This window comes from Athene cunicularia (genome assembly GCF_003259725.1).
Source record: "Athene cunicularia isolate RWA chromosome 1 unlocalized genomic scaffold, athCun1 chr1_part1, whole genome shotgun sequence".
Classification (NCBI taxonomy): domain Eukaryota; kingdom Metazoa; phylum Chordata; class Aves; order Strigiformes; family Strigidae; genus Athene; species Athene cunicularia.
In genome coordinates, this window is record NW_020799091.1 from 106,597,236 (window position 1) to 106,606,174 (window position 8,939).

General features: G+C 39.1%; 1 protein-coding gene across 5 annotated transcripts in view; it reads left to right on the top strand.

Moving 5' to 3' along the window:
- Window positions 1-8,939, top strand: part of LOC113484008 (SAM domain-containing protein SAMSN-1-like) — a 94,303-nt gene that overhangs the window by 59,463 nt on the left and 25,901 nt on the right. The window lies entirely within an intron of this gene.

Below are 8,939 nucleotides of genomic sequence, written 5' to 3' on the forward strand. Positions count from 1 at the left end.
TATATGTATGTATATAATGGTCATGGATTTAATTCACTATATGTGTAAAGCAGGGATAAAAGCAGTCTAACCACTTGACTGAGTGTCAAACCTGATGATTTTGCTGTGCTGACTTTGTCTTATTGTAAATGTTTAAAAAAATGGAAAGGTCTTGGTGAAGTGGCTCAGGATGTCTTACTGCCTCAGTAGTGTGCTTTGAAACATTTCACTTACTGTAGTCCCACTTTCGCACAGAATTGTGTAAACTTTCCACTATGAGAATATTTCTGCTGAATGTGCTATTCACAAAAAAGGCATAGGAGGAGACGGCCCCACATCGCACAGAACAGAAATCTTAGCTTGTAGCATGTTTCAAAACATGCCCTGAGGAAGCTACGCAAATACTTAGGTTGCTTAATACTGAATTGGGTAACATGAGGCACAGGTCCTTACCTCCCAACAGAAGTTACAGGATTTCACAAGTGACTTCCCTAGATCACCCCCTGGCTGCCCCTGCTCTGTGCAGGCAACACTTGGTACCTCCTTGTACTCACAGGGTGAGATGACCCTGTCACTGTGGAGGTCTTGGGCTACTTCACCTTGCCTTTAGGCAGATTAAATGTCCCAGTGTCTCCAACACATCCACATTGGGCTGACACAAGACCTGTGAGAGAGCCATAAAGTCTGGAGTGTTAAGTAAAAATCAGGTTTGCTTAGGCCCTCAAAGAGAACACCAAAAAGATCTTTTTAGGTAACTGAATCTTACCCATAGCAACGAGTTGTCTTTATCACAACTGGATGAACTTCTGTACATTAATTCAAGTGTTTCACCACGATTTTCTTTATAATCCCTTTGTTTTTGTTGTTTTCTAATGTGAATAGTTTCAGCATCTAGTCATGCCTTTTGATAAAGATGAAGGAATACCATGCAAGGCTGGTGTTAAAACCCTTCTTGAGGCAATTCGCTATTCCTGTAAAAAGCCTCTAGTAGTGGTGGGCAAGTCAATGACCAACACAGGATGAATACAGATTTTCAGTGTCTACTGCCAGTTCTCTGCGTGCCATGCATTTACTTTACTTTATTGATTACTGTCCTGCTTAAGGGACTTCTGCAGATGCATTAGGTGCTATGTTGACAAAAAGTAGCTTCTTACAACTCTCAGTGTCTGCTATGAAAGGGTTGATACTTGTCCATTGTCATGAAATAATAGTGTTGCAGTATGTTTCATTATACAGCAGGATTTCTGTAGTGCTGCAGTCATGCTAATAACTTCTTTGCATATCTGGCAGCTTTTGCATATGTATGTATATGCATATAACTGTTGTATGCTTTCTGTGTAAACTAAATAAATAAACATTCATTGCTAGGCAAAAAAACCCTACACCTGGTGTCATCCCAGACAAAACGGAGAGAGATGGGAGAGAAATGTTTTCAAAAGACATACTGGAAGGATTCTGATCCTTTGCCAATGTTTATCATTGTAGCTGTACATACTGCCATGGAACTGTACATTTATACCTTGTACATCAGTTGAGGACCCAGGTAGTTGAACTGTAAAGGAAAAGTCCTAAGGCTTAAAAATACCCTCCTTAATATTGAAGAAATTCAACACATTGAAGGGCTAAGGTCTCTATTTCAAGCCTGTATAATCTAACCTATCTGTCTATCCAGGACCTTAAATAACTTTCTATAACAACAGAGCCTGTGCGCCTCCCATCAGGGCATCCACCGAGGGGCAGCTCTCTCTCAGCCCTTCCTTTCAGACCTCACCTGTCCCTCTTTCTTTTCTGTCAGACGAGACATGGCTTGGTTTATATGGCATAGCTGTTCTGAGCTGCAGTGTTATTTGTGGTCTTGCACCTTACCCTGAGGTTCATGGTCATGCTGATGGCCAGAGTCAGCCTCAGCTTCATCAGCTCCACTGCAGGGAGAGCATGTGTCTTGTACATTGCTGGAGTTTTAGTGGCAAGGAAGGAAAGTACTGTAGCAAGTGGAGACAGGATGCTTTTACTAGACGTGTTTCAGCTATGAATTTGTGCAGTCTGTCCCAGAACCCCTTAGAGAGCTGAGGAGAAGGAGGTTACTTGCCTTAGAGGATGAAACAAAGACCCCTAACTTGGGTTATGACATTACAGATGTCAGTGTGTCTGGGGAGTGGCATGAAGTAGATTTAGAAAGATGGTAAGAAAAAACATTCTAAGAAATTACACAGAATCTAGTCTTCTCTTTTTCATATGCTTCAGACATATCCTGGCATTATCATCCTACCATATCCTGGCACCATGCAAATAAAACACCATTAAAGCATTTTGCAGCTGCTCTGCATTCCACTTTGCACAGTTTTACACATTTGACCAGGTGCAAATGACAATGGAAGGTGCAAATAATCTATAAAATGTTCCTGCATTGTCTTACCCACTTCACGGGATGTAATGTACTGGGTAGAGCCTCTTTCTTTCTTTCTTTCTCTCAAATTCCTACAGATATAGCAAACTTGAGAACTGCCTGATGATTCTTGGCTTTACTTCAAGCTGAAGCAAAGACTACTTTGTGCCATTTTTTCTGGCTTGACTGAAGAAAGTTGTGTCATTATTCTACATGACAGTTGATCTATGTTTATGCTAAAGGTTTGAGACATTTTTGTTTCTTTATTCTGCTTCCAAATGCGCTTGGTGCTTGAAACTCAGCTTGCTTCTGGTGTGTAAGACAATTCAGGGTCAATGCCTGTGCATTTTGTTTAGGCAAAAACATGTCCAAGCTTCTAATTAAATCAATAGTCACTTATTTAGGTGATAAACTATTATTTATTTTCAGGGTTATGAGAAAATCCAATGGGAGAAAATATTTTAATGTGCAGCTTTGTTCCCTAGTACTATTTTATAGCAATAATTTTCCTTTTTATAAGCTTTAAATGAAACCCTGCATCCACAGAAATCAATGCACATTTTTGCCATAGACTTGAGGCCAGGATTTCCCCTTTTTATATATTACTCACAGAAGGCATGATCCTGATTCTGATAACACTTAAATGAATAAATTAGCTATGATCCCATTGATTTCAGTGGGATTTGTCATCTGAGTAAAGTTTATCACTTGTCTAAGTGTTTGGAGACTGTAGTGCAGGCATGCTATAAGCAAGTTTTTTGGTGATGCTTTTTTCTTAGACAGTGGCTTGTGACTCTTTAGTGGGGAATACTTATTAAAGAAAAGAAAATAGAAAATGGGTACAGCAAACCTAAACACCAAAAATAATTCAAGACATAATTAGATCTTCTGTGGGACAAGATCTGCAGTGAAGAGATTGCTCGGTGTTAATGAATATTAACTAGGATTTATCCTTGAGTGGGAGAAGCTGAGGATTTTAATTTTATTTCAAAGGTAAAGGCTGGTAGAGTTCTGAAAACATCAAGTTTTATATTCTTTTCTTTCCCCCGGAAATTTTGAGTGCATAATAAATGAGCCACTGCTAATGTCACAGATGTTAATTTTCACAACCATGACTGAAGTGATGTTCGCTTCTATTTGCATTTCATTCTAACAATGATGAGAGGTGATGAGTTGATGATAAGCTGTTTTCACCGTACTGCCCGCTGCGCAAATTTATGCTTATAGGCAAAGATGACACATAGTTTTGTCATTAAAGGTCTTTACTGCGTTGCCTCTTGAAGAAAGACTGTTTGTCAAAATCCGTTTGAACTCTGTTAAATAAGCAGAAACAGATGACAACATCTGGGAAGTAGTTTTAAGAACCTGGGTTATAGTGCAAATACCTGTGGGCCTTTACCAGGGAGGGTTCAGAGAAAGAAAAAATGATACTTGTAATAACCATGTATGTGTAGATAGGGAAAAAAAGGATAGCAAGTGACACTTCAGAAGGTGTTTCTTGTCTCCCTCAGGCTTCATAAAAAGCTAGAACAAGGTTAGAGTTAACTTTGGGTTATTTCTCTTGTGTGAGTAGAAGGCTCTACAATCATGGTAGTGCTCCTCTTACTTCTGATATTTTTTTTCTGTTTATATTATCATCTTGCTTCTTGATCATCAGCCAATTTTTAGGTTTGTTTTTTTTTTTCAACAGCAGTTTCAGAAATTTTTTTTTTGCATCTTAACATATATGTTAGCATATCTCTTCCAGTAACGTCTTGAAATTTGACGAATTTTGTTTTCTCACCAGAAAGTAAGCATCCAGGGTCTTTGTGGGAAAAGAACAGCCGGCCCTGTCCTGCCCCTTGCCAGGAGATCGATTAAGATGTCCAGACTCCACATTTTGATGCTCAGACACAGACTCGCTGAGGGCTCACACAACTCTAGCCTAGCTCGTGTGCCATAGGAAAAAATGACATCTGGTCCACTCCTAGCCTGTCCCAGTCCTGACCTCTTTTGTATTGTGTTCCCTTGATTACATCACCTTTCAAATTTTGACCAACTTTACTCAAAATTCAGGTAATTTCTTATTTCTTCCCTGTCCTTGTTTACCTTCACTATCCAGGCTTAAGGCCTGGATAGTAAGGGAATATTTTCACATTAATATGGATTTTGCTTAGAGTAACAAACCCAATTTTGTTCTTTGTTTTCCTAAGCAAACAAGAACATTTCAAGATGTTTGAACCATGTTCTCCGGCCATTTTTAGAAACCGAACTATCAACAACATCATTTATAACTACTCTCTGATAAATACTGTAGCACAACTACCAAGGCGACATAAATCAGCGTTAGTTGCCCTCTAATTCTTTAATTAGCTTTATAGCGTAGTTGACTTACTTCAACACTGTGTTTCTAGGAAACCCAAAATACCCCGAATTAAACATTGGCCAGGATACCCATCATTGCTGGAAAAAAAAACAGTAACTGTGTATGGGCAGCACAGGCAGAGGATGTGGCCTACAGTTTTCTGTAGGTGTCAACACTTTTTTAGTAATCTGTGTCATAGCATAAATCCAGACTGAAGTCATTATAAAGCCATCACTGGCCAGCTGGTATAAGCAATTTGTGGGTGGCTACAAACACTTTAGCTAGAAGACTCAACCCACACACAACAATGTGTGGGCAGAAGCCCACAGCAATACCCACCACAGAGAAGGAAAATAAAAGGACTTCTGGGCCTCTGTAATCGCAGTATCCCTTAACCTTTTTCTTCTGAAAGCTTGAAACAGAGATAGCAGAGTTACTTCTGTTCTTAGAAACAGTTATACTCTCTTCCACAAATTAGCAGTGTCAGTGGTTTTGCTCTAGACATTTTGCTGCTTGGCATCAGGCTACAGATTATATATGCTCTGAATATTTAGCAAGTCATATGTTCTTTAAATCATCATAATGGAGAACTTAGTTTCAGATACCAGGTGAAGGCATCCGTGTGGACATGTGTTGACATTCCACAGGAAGATGAATGATCACCTATCTTTTGCCCCAAGTGAAATCTCTCTTGTATACCTGCTTGCTCTTACCTTTCTATCTTTTTATATCTTATTCCACTTACAGTGCACCCAAGAACATGTTCTTTTTTTTTTTTTTTCTTTCTTTTTCTTCCTAAACTTGAGACTGAAATTCCAGTCTAGGGAAAAGTCTTCAGGGAAGCTGCTTCTTTGACTATACATATTATACATGCCATACTGCCACTTTTTTCCCCATACCTCTTTGGTTTATTCCATAGATACACAGAAAGCTGGATAACAGTTTCATCTGTACACAGATGTACACACTGGCTGCTTTGTTGCCAGTTGTAACATCTACTGTCATCTTTTTGGTAAGCTGAATGTCAACAACAAAGGATCTGTCATTTCTAATCATCACCCAGCATTGAGGATGACAAGGAGTTTTCTCTGGGAAAAAGATCTAGTGATCCACTCAATGTTTTGCACCATTATGTCCTCTGAATGGAGTTTTAGTCCCTTTCCTACCCTTCTATGTCTTCTCCTCTTTTATAATCTTCATAAGAACAACCAAGTAACTTCATGCTCCTGACCTTGATTTCCATGGGATGCTGAGTGGTTACTTCCTTGAGTGACCCTTCCTTGAAGTTCCTCTACTTCATCACACTGACCTCATTCAGAAGGTGTGGTAGGTTTATTGTTCTTTCAGGTATGTTGAAAGGCGAGTGAAATATGGGCCTACAGGAATACTTGAGTACTTGGATTTAGGTTTTTCTGCAGGGTTTCTAATGGCTTCTTCGGGGAGAAAAGAAGCAGTATAGGGGTGCTGTTCAACCAGAAAGTATGAAAAATCTATGGTGCAGTTTCATGTCTTTCCTTTACCTTTATGTTGGAGATAGAGATGGAGATTTGTCACTGACAGCCTGCAGCTGTGAGATAAAGAAATCGGCTTCACTTAGCAACAGCACAACCAAAAGTAGATGTGTGAAGATGAGATGACAAAGTAGCTGAGACAGCTAAATGAGCTCACGCAGCTTGACTCTCTGCTGCCTTCACCTGTGCAAAGAGGATGCTGAGCTTTACCGCTCACAAATTGCTTTCATTTACCACAACTGTGCTGTTTTTCTCCTATACTTCTGTCTGTCTGCCTCTTTTTTAAGGTCAGACGTTAAATCCAAAAACCTATTCACAGAGCTGGAAAGGGGACATGGTTCACTGATGGATGAGCAGCTCAGAGCCTGTGTAGAGGGTGCATGAAATGACTGATAATGGTAGAGCAGGCAGTCAGCTCTAGTCACAAGTAGATGGCAAGGCTCTTCTAATATCATCTATTGGGGTGTTTCCATCATATTCTTTCTGTCTATAATGGAGATTATATTTGCTTGATTAATGTCTCTTGGTAATTATGTCTACACGGGTAAAATGTTTGAAAACTACGTGTTTGGGATTTTGGTTAGTATCTGAGGGAATGGGAAGAGTAGACATGTTCCTACCCATTCATGAAAGCTTTAAATGTTGTAGCCGGCGTGATCCCCTTTGCAATGAAAGGCCAGATTAGAGTAGGATTTGGAGTATGGCCTTGAATCTGGGCTTCACATAACACCTCAAAGCCCTCATTGCTGTCTATGCCTCAGTAGCATCATATCATTGGTGAGCATCTCTCAACTATGCATGATTTTCATGGAGGTTGCAGGGGAGGGGTGAAAAGCTTAGTCTCTGTTTTGTTGTCCCTCAGAATGAAAACATACTTCAAATGTCTTGTAGATTTGTTTTTCATGAGATGAAACTGTAGTTTTCCACTGAGCTGTGATCACAATAACTCCTTGCCACAGACATAAATGAACAGAGAGAGAGGAATTGGTGTGCCCATGCTAGATGAATACTGTTAGCTGTACCCGGCCCTCTCAGTGAGCTGTTGATTGTACTCATTCTTTTCTGGTATAAGAGTGACCTGAACAGAATCAGGATGTTATCTTGTCTTCAGAGGACTAGATTTTTTTCCTGGGACTGCAGTTATAGAACTTATGCTACAAAGAAAACCCAGAATTTAACACATCATAACTTCTTCACTAAGAGGTGTTCCTAAGCAGTGCTGAATCACTAGGGAACCCTCTGCTGGAAAGCTTCTTTCAGCTTCCATACTGGTGAAAACCAAAAGCTTATTGAAATTATTTTATGACTTCAAATTTCCAAGGAGCATATTTTAGATTCCCAGGCATATGTTGTGCAAGCCTGCATTTTGAAGCCTGTTTTGAAGCCTGAAAGGCTGCAATGAAGTGCCATGTGTGCTTTCTTCAACTGGACAATAAGGATAACTTTGGCCCCTCGATGACAATAAGCCAACACTGGAACTCAGTCTTCTGAAAAGGGAGGATACACGAGGGAGAGAAAAATGGTACCACTGGTCATTATTTTAAAGGAGTAAAAAGTTAACCCACTGCAATGAGTATAGTATGGGTAGTTTGTTTGGGTTTTGTTTGTTTTGTTTTGTTTTTATTTTCTCAGATTAAAAAAATGTAAATAAATGGACATATAGATTTGATGAAAACCTAAAATTCACAGTGACTGATGATAGATACTGCACTGAATTTTGCTTCTCTACTGTAGTGCATCTCCATTAAGGCAATTTCAGCTAATCTCACTATGGATTCATTAATCAAGTGTAGTCAGGATGTCTGAAGGGAGATAATGAGGGGGAAAAAATTGGCTTATTGTTTGGATCTTATTCTTCAGCTAATTAGTTTGTTTATCATGCTCCATAATATTTGTATCCCGATAAATAAGTTCCAGTCACAATTAGTTATTGTAACAGATGACTAACATATCTTTAGCTACTTACAAATTCAAAATTATTCCATAAATAGATCAATTATCTTTGTGTTCTCTTTACATCACATGCCTATACAGATTTCTAGCCCACAGTATCAGTTAACAGTAAAATGGAAACTTTTTGGATTGGATTTTAAGATTTTCACCCTCTTAGCCAAAGGTGCAAGCATTCATGGGGACAAAGTCTTTAATCCTACATCGTTTTATCTAAACACTAACATCCTAAATGCATACTGCAGTATTAGCAGTCTCTTAGTGCCTTCCAAAATTTCTCCTGTAAAGCTCCTAAGAAAAGATTTGTTCATTTTTTACTCATTTTTAACTCATTTAGGATTACGTACTGTATATCTGCCCCACATAAAGCTGTCACTATATTACTTTAAAAAAAAAAAAAACAAACCACCTCACATTGAGGTTCCAAGAGCCCAGTGGTGTTGGAGACTGCTGAAGATGGGAATGTTTATAAGCTCTGTGATATTAACTGCAGCACTCAACCTCAGGTGACATAAAGCATGCAAAAAAGAACTTTCTGTCAGTTTTATTATTTCTAAAAAGGTTCCCCTTGAAAGGGAAGAGTGACCTTGCTCTGCTGAGCTGACATATGCCACTGAATTAATGGCTAAGCTTTGCTGTAGGGAAGCTTGCAGAAACATTACAACTCCAATGGCTGAGTTTGCTGTGAACATTAATCAGGGGAACCAACATGATGTATCAAACACTCATTTAAAAGTAATAAAAACTCTCTTACCTGTCTCTTATACAC